Genomic DNA, 12,213 nt, shown 5'->3' on the forward strand with positions numbered 1-12,213 from the left:
AGGATTAGTCAAGTTTTAATTGAAAACCTACATAAAAAATACCTTGAAATTATGCCAGACTTTCTTGTATATCAAAACCACAGTAATCAAAGTTTCCCTTAGTCAATTAAATGAACATCAAAGTTGTCAGTAAAGCTAATCTTTGTATTTTGCTAGTTATTATTGCATATTGCAGTCTTCTGAGTTAAATAGGTATAGCTAAATTATACATGCAAGGATATAAAACAGGCACAGTGTTAATATTTTCATGATTTTTTTTGCCCTGTCAACTACCCAAGGAATCCAGAGCCACTCTATCATGCTGATGTCTTCTGTCATGAACCTGTTTACTTCAGATACCATCTTCATTCTAAATTGAGAATGTGAAAGTAGTCTCAGAGCAAGTGACTGAATTTTGTTCTCTAAATTTTAAATTAAATACAAGCTTCTAGGAAGGGTGAGATGAAAAATAATAGCATAGATATGAAAAATCTATATAAGATTATTTACAAGTGTGATAGATTTCCAAATGCTCAGAATAGCAACATTAAAAAAACACTGCTAACGAAGATGAGGAAGTTTACTTAGAATATAATCACTGTTTTTAGTTTTCATTATTGGTGCGCAAAAGCAACAAAAATTCTAGTAGTTTTTGGGAACTTCTTGAGTCAAGTACAAATTTTTTAAATGTTAAATATTATTAACTACATTCTAACAGTAATTTTATTGTCTTACCCTGTTCTGCCTCTGTCAGTACTGTGTAATTAGAGAGTGTGTATTTGTGTGTATGTGTGTGTGCATATTGTCTTTCAACTCTACATCCCTCAAGGTTGATGATCATGTCATCTAATTGCTCACTGTACCTCATTTCATTATTCTTACACAGTGGATGTTCACAAATATTCTTGTGAAAATAGACAACATGGTTTTTACCAAATGAATAACTCAATATGGCTGCTTATTTCCAGGACATAGGTTAAACATATTTGTCTGGTTTTGAGAAATAATATAATGGTCTGAATCCAGTAAATTAACTTTTCTGATTTTCTTTTTTTTTTTTAGAAATGTGCCCTACGTTTTCACTGTTTGCCTCTCAACTTTGGCAACCTCTTTGAAGCAGCATTTCACTTATTTTTCTAGGCAGGCTGCTTTATCTACTCATTTCCAGTAGCTAGAGATGGAGGTGTTTTGAATGAGCACATCAATGTTCTAGACAGAGATACTGTTTGAAATTATCCATGAACACAGTGCCGCTGAACATTATTGAGTGACATTTGTTTCTGTTGGTTGTGTCTGCTCTGACTAGCTGGTTTCTTTCAGATTGGCAGCTGGGATTATGCTGCAGTGGATGGACAGCTATAAGAAGTGGAGATTGTAGTGAGGCTGGGCTGGGCCTCAATTTAATGTGTGTCTGGAATGTATGAGTTCAGTTAAATGCACTAATGGGAAATCTATGCATATTTTTACAATTTAAAATCACCTTATGTTTTACCTTGCTAACTTCCATAATATTATGGAATAAATATATAAGTAAAAATACTCCTCTCCTTTCCTAATGTTCCCTCTCTGCTGATTTCTTATTACTGCATTATTTTTTTTTTAAGTTTTATTTTATTTAGCAAGCTGCTCTTTCTCTTTGCTCTTTATGTACTCCATATCATCATGACATGTATATATCTCGAGATAACAAATACATTGTGAAAAGCATATAGTTTACTTGCAAAATTTATATACTAAATGATGACCAAATATTGCTAAAACAAAAGGCTCTTTGATATCAGGTAGATATAAATTAGGAAATAAGCTCAAATAACAAAATTAACTTTGTAGAAGGTCTCTGCAGTTCACAGTTTTTGACCAGTTTATCAACTGGAGTTGTTCCTAAATGATTAAAAAATTCTTCCAGCTACTATGTTGATGGAGAAATTAAACTTCATAAAGGTATAATAAATATTGGCATATTTTTCTTAGATTCTTCATATTATTTTAAGATTTTTTCAAAATGGAAATATGTTTGTTTTTCTTTATTTTTAAAGTAATGCATGTTAAGATATTAAACAGTATATAAAATATTAAACAGTATAAAAATGAAGAAAGTATTAATTTTTATTCGCCAATCTTTTTTTTTTTAATTTTTTATTTATTTATGATAGTCACAGAGAGAGAGAGAGAGAGAGGGGCAGAGACACAGGCGGAGGGAGAAGCAGGCTCCATGCACCGGGAGCCTGATGTGGGATTCGATCCCGGGTCTCCAGGATCGCGCCCTGGGCCAAAGGCAGGCGCCAAACCGCTGCGCCACCCAGGGATCCCTATTCGCCAATCTTTTTATCCACTTTCACCAGAGATAACAGCTGATAATAGATTGGTACATACCCTCCAGATTTTGTGCATGTATACTCAAGTATATGTACGCTCACATAACACATGGAAGTATGTGTGTGTGTTTATACTTTTATTTTTATTTTTTACTTAAATGAGGTCATATACTAAATTCTTTGGTAATTAGGATTTTTTTTTCATCAACATATTATAGACTAGTTTCCATGTAAGATACGTTCAGCTCAACTCATTCATTTTAATGGCTGCATAATATTTCATCATCAGAGTTTAAGTAGTTTTGTCCCATTTTTACTGCTGGAGAGTGCTGTCATAATTGTATCTAAGTTGTTGTGCATTCATCTCCCTCTTTCCTTATGAAAATTTGTTGAAGTAGAATCAAAAACTCAGTCTTTAGTTGAAAACATAATTTTATTTTTCTATATGTATAATTTCTCAAAAAAATTTTTTAAAAAGGTTATGTTTCAAGTCCATGTTTACATAGAATAACTTCATTTTAACTTATTTATTTCTAAAAAAAAAATAACTTATTTATTTCTTCACCATATAATCTGGTCTCTATTTTGAATATTTATCTAGTTGAGTTTAAAATATGCTTAGGGATGGGACACCTGGGTGGCACAGTGGTTGAATCTCTGCCTTTGGCTTGGGTTGTGATCCTGGGGTCCTGGGATCAAGTCCTGCATCAGGCTTCCCGTAGGGAACCTGCTTCTCCCTCTGCCTATGTCTCTGCCTCTCTCTGTATGTCTCTCATGAATAAATAAAAAAACCTTTTTTAAAAATATGCTTAGGGATGCCTGTATAGCTCAGTTAGGTAAGGTTTGGACTTCTGATCCTGGCTTAGGTCTTGATCATGCAATGATCATGAGTTCAAGCTCCACAATGGGCTTCGTGCTGGGTGTGGAGCCAAATTAAAAAAAATTAATAAAATATGCTAGTATATCATGACATTTCTTTTTTTACTTGTAGGCTATTTATCTTTTACATTTATGCTTTACATAGTTTGAATTCTATGTGTTTTTTTTTTTATTTCTAGGGCACTTTGAATATTTATATTTCAATCTTAAAAGATTCCTTTTAAATAATTTGAGTTAGGTTCATTATGCTACTGTTTTTAAGTTTGTTTCTTTGTTTGGTTTTTGGTTTTTTGGTTTTTTTTTTTTTTTGTTAGAGAGAGAGAGAGAGAGAGAGAGAGGCTCTTATGAGCCTGAGTGCACGCTAATACACCAGCAGAGCAGAGGTGGGGCAGGGCAGAAGGAGATAGTCTTAGGCAGTCTCCATGACCTGAGATCAGGACCTGAGCGGACATCAAGAGTCAGACGCTTAACCAACTGAGCCACCCAAGTGCCCCACATTATGCTATTTTTTAAAAATTTTGTGCATTGAAAATTTTTCTTCTACTAAAGGGCTGTTTTTGTTCTATTAAATTTGCATTTCATTTTTTAGGTTAAGAACAAGTTTGATTTCTTAATGTTTATAAATGATGCTTTGCCTTTTTTTTTAAACAAGCTAGAGATGTTATCCAAACAAAACCATATATATTATATATAATTTTGTCTTTTGGAATCCCCATGTATTTTTTTATCAAGTACTTGTCCTCTTTCAGCCTTAGTAGTTCATATTGTAGGATTTTTGTCCTTTAGGAATTAAGTATAACGTTCAACATATTATAATTAAGTAGTCATTTGATTACTATATTTTTAAATTCACTGATACCAAAGCTAGATTTTTAACTGTGGCCCCAAAGAACACTGATTCTGATCAACCAGACATTTTAGTCAGTAAACATTAAGTGTAAACCTACCAAATATCTAGCAAATTGTGCTCAACATAAGTTCAAATGTGTGTAGGGCAAGAGGAAAACTGGCACAGTTAATAATATTGTATGTACAGTAGAAATCACTGAATATTCTTAATGTGACTCTTTTTTTAAGTACTGAAAAGTGAATTAATTCTGAAATATAAAATATAGGATCTTATTTGGATTTTTAAACCTTTCTTGGCAAAGAATTACTCTAGAATCTTACGACAGCTTTTTATTTTATTTTATTTTTTAAATCATACCATACATTTTTATTTTTTTTAAAGATTTTATTTATTCATGAGAGACACAGAGTGAGGCAGGACATAGGCAGAGGGAGAAGCAGGCTCCATACAAGGAGCCTAATGTGGGACTCCATCCCAGGACTCCAGGATCATGCCCTGCGCTGAAGGAAGGTGCTGAACTGCTGAGCCACCCAGGCATCGCTTATACCTTTTTATTTTAATTGGGAGGGTGGAAAGAAGAAAATGACAACATCCCCTATAGGAAAAAAATTTATTTTGTTTCTCATTCTAGCTTTATTAATTTTTTTAACTCAATTTGCCAACATATAGTATAACACCCACTGCTCATCCCATCAGGTGCCCTTCTTCATGCCCAAAACAGCTTTCTAGAACTTAATTTTGATAATCACAGAAAATCTTAATAGATCGCTAAATGTAATGTGTTTTCCTGATAAATTTTTTTTCAATTTCTCTATCCCAATTTTATAGTGTTTTTAGATGTAAATATATAGGAGATAAAATACAATTTCAGAGTTGTTTGCTTAAAAGAAACAGCATACATATGTGTTTACCTTAATTGCATCCATATGTTTAAGTTATTTCTCTTCCAAACCCATCTTAAAATAAAATTTTATAACTTTATTGTTGGTTACTAAATGTGTGCTGATTTAACTTGTTTCCTCTGTTAGATTAAAAAGACCCATTCTGAGAGACTAAAACAGTCATTGTTAAGTTGAAGCCAAATACCACATTGTCACTAAGCCAAGTCTACTTTTGTTTACTTTTATTTCTTTTATTTCTTTCTTCCTTTCATTCTCTCTAGTGTGTTAATCTATATATATATAAGCTGTCTCTTTCTCTAGATACAGCTATAAAATCATGCAAGTATGCAATAGTTGGCACAGAGAACAATGGAACATGCAGCTTGTTGAAAATATTTTCATAATATTTCCATTTGAAAATCCATTAATAAATTCTCTAGGTAATATTTGAGATGCTGTTTATAAAATATAAATATGTGGTTTTACTGGAATGGCTCAAAGTATTTGCATAGTCTTTTTTATTATATATTTCAACATCTGGAATGCTGCCTGCTGAACTCAGGTTTTCTTAAAAAAGTAGTAACAGGCTATTTACAGAAATAATTGGGAATCAATGAATAAGAATGTTAAATAATAAAGTAAGCTTTTTAGTAGAAATGTTTAATAGAATGTTTTATTCAGTGTGGGGCTGCTTTGTAATAGTGTTCGGAGTGTATCTTAGCTGCATCCCTGCTGAATTATGTTGACTTGGATGACCATTCATTCTTTCAGTAAATATTTATTGAATACCTACTGTATGTCAAGTACCCAGAAACACAGAAATATTTGACAGTCTCTCATCTCAAGGGGACTTATGGCCGAATCAATAAGGGAGAAATTATAAACAAGTAACTAAAATGTTAAGTAAGTAGTAGAGGTCTGTGCACATTGCTCTAAGAGGAACAGGGAGGGGTAGCAACAGTCTGATGAGACTGAAAAAGAAATTTCCCAGAAGTCAGAGATACCCAAGCTATGTCTTAAAAAATAAGAAGGAGGTAACCCCACACAGAGAAAAGGAATAGAAAAAAATAGGAAAAGAAAATAGTATATACAAAGACAGTAGGACACATTACATCTCACGGTATATGATATGAGATGAATGGTGGCAGAGGATGAGACTAGAATCATAGGCAGAGGCTATATTATTACTAATCATAATTATCACTAGTTGGTAACATTATGAAATGCTTACTTAACCTCAACCAGCACTGTGTTGTCTTTTATGTATATAGGGTAATAATCATATGAAACATTTATTGCTAGCCTACATTATGTCAAGATTTGTTCTAAATGTTTTATATTATCTCATTTAATCTTCATAATACCCACTTAATTATCATCATTTTTAGATAAGGAAACGAAGGCACAGAATGTTAAGTAACTTGCCCAAAGTCACTTAACTAATATGTGAAAAAGCTGAGATTTTAAATTAAGCAGTCTGTTCCGATGTCTGCATACTTTACTTCATGAGTGATGTTACCTTATGGAAAGGAATTTGGATGGAAGGATTTTAAGTAGAGAAGTTATATAATCAAATTTGCAACATGAGGATTGAACATCTCCTTGCAAGCTCAGGTGTATTTAACTCCAAAGAAAGATGAAGGCTGCTGGATAATGTTTATAATTTTGGTTATTGTAGGATTTTTTTTCTTAATGTAATTTTACAGTAGAAATGAAAAAAGATAAACTTTATTTTTTTTTTAGATAAACTGTTTAAAAGCAGGAACATTCTCTTGTTTTTCGTTGAATCTTTCTAGCACTTTTTCATCCCCCTGTAAGATAATGTAAGGCCAAATGTGTTAATTATTGAAATTGACTTATGGGTACATGGGGGTTCATTATCCTATTCCATAATAAAAATTTAACATAATAAGCAAATTTTTAGCATCTGGAACTAAGACTATCTAGATGAAGGAATGTTCATTAAAAACAGTTTAGGCACTTGGTAGAGTTTATCAAGCAATACCAGTCCACTTTCCTGAATCTTAACACCTGTATGTTCTCTGTGACTTCAAACTTCAGTTGTGCCTCTAATTTTCTGTTGCTTTATACATAAGTCTGAAGGGAAAAGTGATGAAAAAGTGATAAATAAAATTACTTTGAGGGACTTTTTCAAATCACACATATTGCCCCGGAATTTCTCACTTGGCTCTTAAGAAAATCATTATATAGTGAGATACCAAAGTGTTGTCATATCCCTCAGCTATGTTGGGGTGAAGAAATGAGAGCTATTGCCTTTACTGACATCTTTCAGACCTTCCCTGAAAGACTCTTTGGTCTCAGTAATAGCAATTATCAGCCTTCACTTATACTCCCTCTTGTCCACATTTTGCCCTTGTCAAGAACTGTGCTTCTCTCTCAAGCTTGGTTTTGTCCCCAGTACAAATCTAGATGAGGAGGCATAAAGGTCTGATTGAGCTTGCTAATGTAATAGGCACTAAATTCACTTTTTTTGTTGTGAGAATACTATGTGCAAGGTACTTTATGCTAAAATATATAATATTGTAAGCCTTTATAGTATAGTGCAGAGACTAGTAATTATTAAAAGTTACAGAAAACATTTACAAGGAAGCTTAAATCAAGTGTGTAATCAGATGAACAGGCTAAGAGATTTGGGAAACAGTACACCAAAAATGTGGAACTTAAGCAGGGCTTTCTTGAGAGGGGTAGGACTCAGAAAATTGAAGATGAGGGTGACCATTCCAGAAGAAGCAGTCACATGAGAGAAAGAACAAAAAGAGCTGATTATATTTATATAAGAAAAGCAGCCTGACTGAAAAAGAACACTGTATCAGAGAACTGGATAAGGGAGTAAAGTGAAAGATGTTATTGCCTGACATTAGTCCTTTAATTGCTGGAGATGAATTGAAGACATGTGATCAAGAGAATATTGCATAAAAGAGAGTTTGGGAAAACTCAATTCTGCAGTTCATACTGAAGGAAGAAACTAAAGAGAAGAAACTAAACTAAAGAGACTATTGCAGTTCTCAATACCTGAAATTATAAGGGACCTGAATTCAGAAAGGAATGAGGGATATGAGAAACTTTAGAAAAGAGGTGATTGGATCTAGTGAATGATTATATATGAAAGGAGGAGGTAAAATTTTTAAATATCAATAAGAATCAGGACATAAAAATCAAAATAGGAGTCTAACCTTTGACTGCAGAATGTTAGAATAAAATTAGTTTAACACGATTTTAAGATATGTTCATTTTAAGTGTGCTGAGATATATGATACACACAATATATACATAGATGGCCATTAGGCAACAGTGTAAATGGACACTTGATAGAAATCAGTAATCCTCTGGGTTTAGATTTGAAAGTCTTTCCCACAGAGAAAAGTTTCAAGTCATAGCAGAAAAAAATTCCAGGGCAGAAAGAGTAGATGAAGAAATTCAGAATGCTAGAAGAGAACTTGCAGTGATGAGTTCTTTTATGGATGAGAGAGAATAGAAGTCAGCAAATGAAAGAGAATAAAGAAGAAAGAGAACTAAACTGGGGGTAGAGCCATGAAAGCCACAGAAGAGAGAATGTGAAGAAACTAGGATGTGATCAACAGTGTAGACTGCTTCAGAGATCAGGGTGAATGAAAAATGGTAGGTGAGTTGTAGAAACAATGAAGAGAATCTACAACTGTCAGTTGATGATACAAAGTGTGACTACAAGAATTTGAGATCATAATCATTATCCAATAATCTTATTCCATAATGTTCACGCTCGAAATAGCCCTTTCTGTTGTATTTTTATCACCCACAACTCTTAAAGATTACTCAAGAATTAAAGTATTCATGCCTAAGAATTCTGTAGTCTTTTTAGCTGTTGGGAGGACTTGGAAAGAAAATCAATAGTTAACCTGTGTGGGATAATACAGCTTTTGTTCTGTCATTTAGGAAAATAATCAGACCATTATATTACATGACTTGAAAAAGCCTTTTCCTGAAAGAGGTCACTAATGTGCAAATTCTAAAATTTTAGTTGTTTTTTAAAGAAGTGTTTTCCAGGGGGCTCAGTCAGTTAAGCATCCAACTCTTGATTTCTGTTCAGGTCATGTTCTCGATCATGAGATTGAGCCCCACATGGGGCTCTGCACTGGGGATGGAACCTGCCTAAGATTCTCTCTCTCTCTCTCTCTCTCTCTCTCTCTCTCTCTCTTTCTGCCCCCTGCCCCTCCCCCTCCTCGTGTACTCTTTCTCAAGAAAAAAATAATAATAAGGGCACCTGGGGGCTCAGTCAGTAGAGCATCAGACTCTTGGTTTCAAGCTCAGGCTATGATCTCAGGTTCCCACATTGGGCTCCATCCTCAGCAGGGAGTCTGCTTCTCTCTCTCTGCTCCTCCCCCAGTTCATGTGTGTGCTATCTCTCTCTCTCTCTCACTCTCTCTCTAATAAATAAATCTTCAAGAAAAAGAGAGAACATTGGTATTTCTTAAAGTTATCTTACCCCTCATATCCTTTTCATTTCAAAACAATGTAAAATGTGAAGCAGGATATGTAGTATTAAGACTGGTTACATTAAATTTATATCTATAATTAAAATTTATATTCAATAATGTCATTCTTAGCTTCTCTGGAGTAGTTAATGTTACTGATCATTCTGTGTTTGGAACTCTCACCTTACAGCTTCCATATCACTGTCCTGCTCCCTGACTCCTAACTACCCCCTCCTCTGTTTTCTTCATTAGTTCTTTATATGATACCCTAAATATGAGTATTTCCCAGAGTTCAGCTATAGTTCCTTTTATGTGTGTGTCTCATGTATTTCCTTCCTGGAGCTTAACCAGTGAGTTTCAGATTGTGTGCCACAGCCCTAAGATTTCTCAGAATTGTTTCAGGAGTTGCTAAGAAAGCTTACTAAGGATAGCTTCATCCACCTTTAAAGTAGATAGCCCTATACCTATATTTTTGATAAATTGGGATTTCATGTTACATTTTATTTGAAAAAGGAAGTCATTTCTGTTGCTTAAAAATACACACATATTACACAGGGAAAGAGAAAGATCTAAAACCATTGACTTAACATTTCTCTTTTCTGAATTACACCTAAATCAATACTGATCTTTGATGTCAGAGCCAATCTTGGGCTTTCTTTTGCTCATTGGATATTTCAACATGGGTAATGGTTATCACTATCACTTCAGATTCTACATGTCATGTAAAATACACTTTCTCATGGCAAACTAGTTCTCCTAACAGAAACTTCTATTTCCATCCATTGCATTATTACTCTCTAAAATATGCAAGTTCAAAAGAAAAAGAATTAGTCTGTCTTTTTTCTTTTCTTCGTTGCTCAAAGTCATCGTTCTCCAAGACCCATTGATTTTTTTCCTTAGTCCATGGCTTATACATTTAGCCCTTTCTTTCAAATACCACAGCTTCCATAAGGGTTGAGGCATATAATCCCTTTTGTTTGGGATTGACCTCTCAACCTCCAAAGAGATATTTTTGTCTCTGAGTGCTTAGCCCTGCAGTATATCTTAAAATCTTATGCCAGATTTCAGTTTCCTAAAATAATTTATCATTAGTAACTCCTGAAACATTTCTTCCCTTCCTTCCCTGATTAGCTGTGTTAAATGAGTATCACGCTGAGTCCCAAACCTAATAATAATGCCACATTTTATTTAGTGCTTAGTATGTGTAAAGTACTTTGTAGGTATTTTTAATTTTCTAGACAATTCTGTGAACTAGGTATTCTTAGTTTCTCTATTTTGTAGATGAGGAAAAGAGGTTAAGCTAATTGCCCAAAATCACACAGCAGAAAAATGGCTAAGTCAAGATTAACACTCTGAACCATCCAGTGCCACAGGCCATGTGTGCAAGTTATCTCTCCCCTGCCCTCCTCCATTTAAATAGGGGAAAAGACATGTGGTTGTTGGGCAGGGACCACCAAAGGCAGCAGTCAAGGGTAAAGGTGCTGGCTTTGCCAACTGGTCTTTTTTTTTTTTTTTTTTTTTTTTTTTTTTTATTTATTTATTTATGATAGTCACAGAGAGAGAGAGAGGCAAAGACACAGGCAGAGGGAGAAGCAGGCTCCATGCACCGGGAGCCCGATGTGGGATTCGATCCCGGGTCTCCAGGATCGCGCCCTGGGCCAAAGGCAAGCGCCGAACCACTGCGCCACCCAGGGATCCCCACCAACTGGTCTTTAAAAATTTAAGATTCACATTCATAAGCTCAGTTAATAAATCCATATATCATAAAATAGCAGTGCTCCCGCCTCTTTCTTTGTGACTACCGCTATGCTTCAGGTTCTCTCATTTTATTTTTGATACTTTTTCTTCTTCAAGATTGTCCTGATGTTGATCATAAATTGATTTAGTCCCATCAAAAAACATTTTAGAAGTCCTGACATGATCCTAGTCTTTATTCCATGCTTTCTCTTGGAATTTTAAAACTAAAATGTAGGACATTGTTACTGAGAGTAAGGGACTGCAGAGAGAAGAAAAGGTGGTTTGGTATACCACACCACCCAAGCTTAATACAGTGATTTATATTTCTCATGATTTTGAGGGTTAATGGTCATTTCTTCTGCTTGTCTCACCTTGAAGTGCTGCGGGTAGGCTGAGTTAGAACTCTTTCCATGTAGTTTTTCATCATCAAGGAAGTTAGCTCAGGCCACTTTCAGAATAGGAACAATGTTCCAAGAGAACACGTCTTGAAGCTTGAGCTCTTGAACTCACACAGCATCAGTTATACCACATTTTATTGGCCAAAACAAGTCAGAGACCAGCCCAGGGTCAGGAGTTGGAGATGTAGAATTTTGATCAATATTAGAAACGAGACAGCAGCAAAGAGAGCAAGAGATGTGGCCCTTTCACCTCTGACTCCGTTTCTTTTTTTCCTTTCTCTTTCTATCTCACCATCATCTTTGTGTCTTCCTTTTCACACTCTTTGTTATTTTCTTTTTTCTTCCAAACCTTTTTCTCCCTTCTTTCTCTAGTTATGTGACTTGGCCGTCACAATAAAGTATGCTCATTTTAAAATATTTGCATCACATTTCCCTTAAGTGTTTTTAAACAGGTGAGATCAGATTTAAGTGAACATAAAGGGTAACTAGTGAGCAGATTACACAAAAAGCAAACATTTAACAAGAACAGTGGAAGATAATGCCATAAAAAATAGCAAGAATGATTTATGTTTGTGGTTTAGAAATCATTTTAGTAATAGCTTATCAGTGAGACTCAGGCTATTATGATGTTGGGTAATGGAAACGCCTCCACTGCTCCACTGACTTTCTGCCTGGGTCATTGCACAGACTTGGTCTCTGGGT

The 12,213-nt window shown here is 34.6% G+C and overlaps 1 protein-coding gene across 1 annotated transcript in view; it reads left to right on the plus strand.

Annotated features, from left to right (window-relative positions):
* Positions 1 to 12,213, plus strand: part of LRBA (LPS responsive beige-like anchor protein) — a 730,439-nt gene that overhangs the window by 667,719 nt on the left and 50,507 nt on the right.

This window comes from Vulpes lagopus, chromosome 23 (genome assembly GCF_018345385.1).
Source record: "Vulpes lagopus strain Blue_001 chromosome 23, ASM1834538v1, whole genome shotgun sequence".
In the NCBI taxonomy this organism is placed as follows: Eukaryota; Metazoa; Chordata; class Mammalia; order Carnivora; family Canidae; genus Vulpes; species Vulpes lagopus.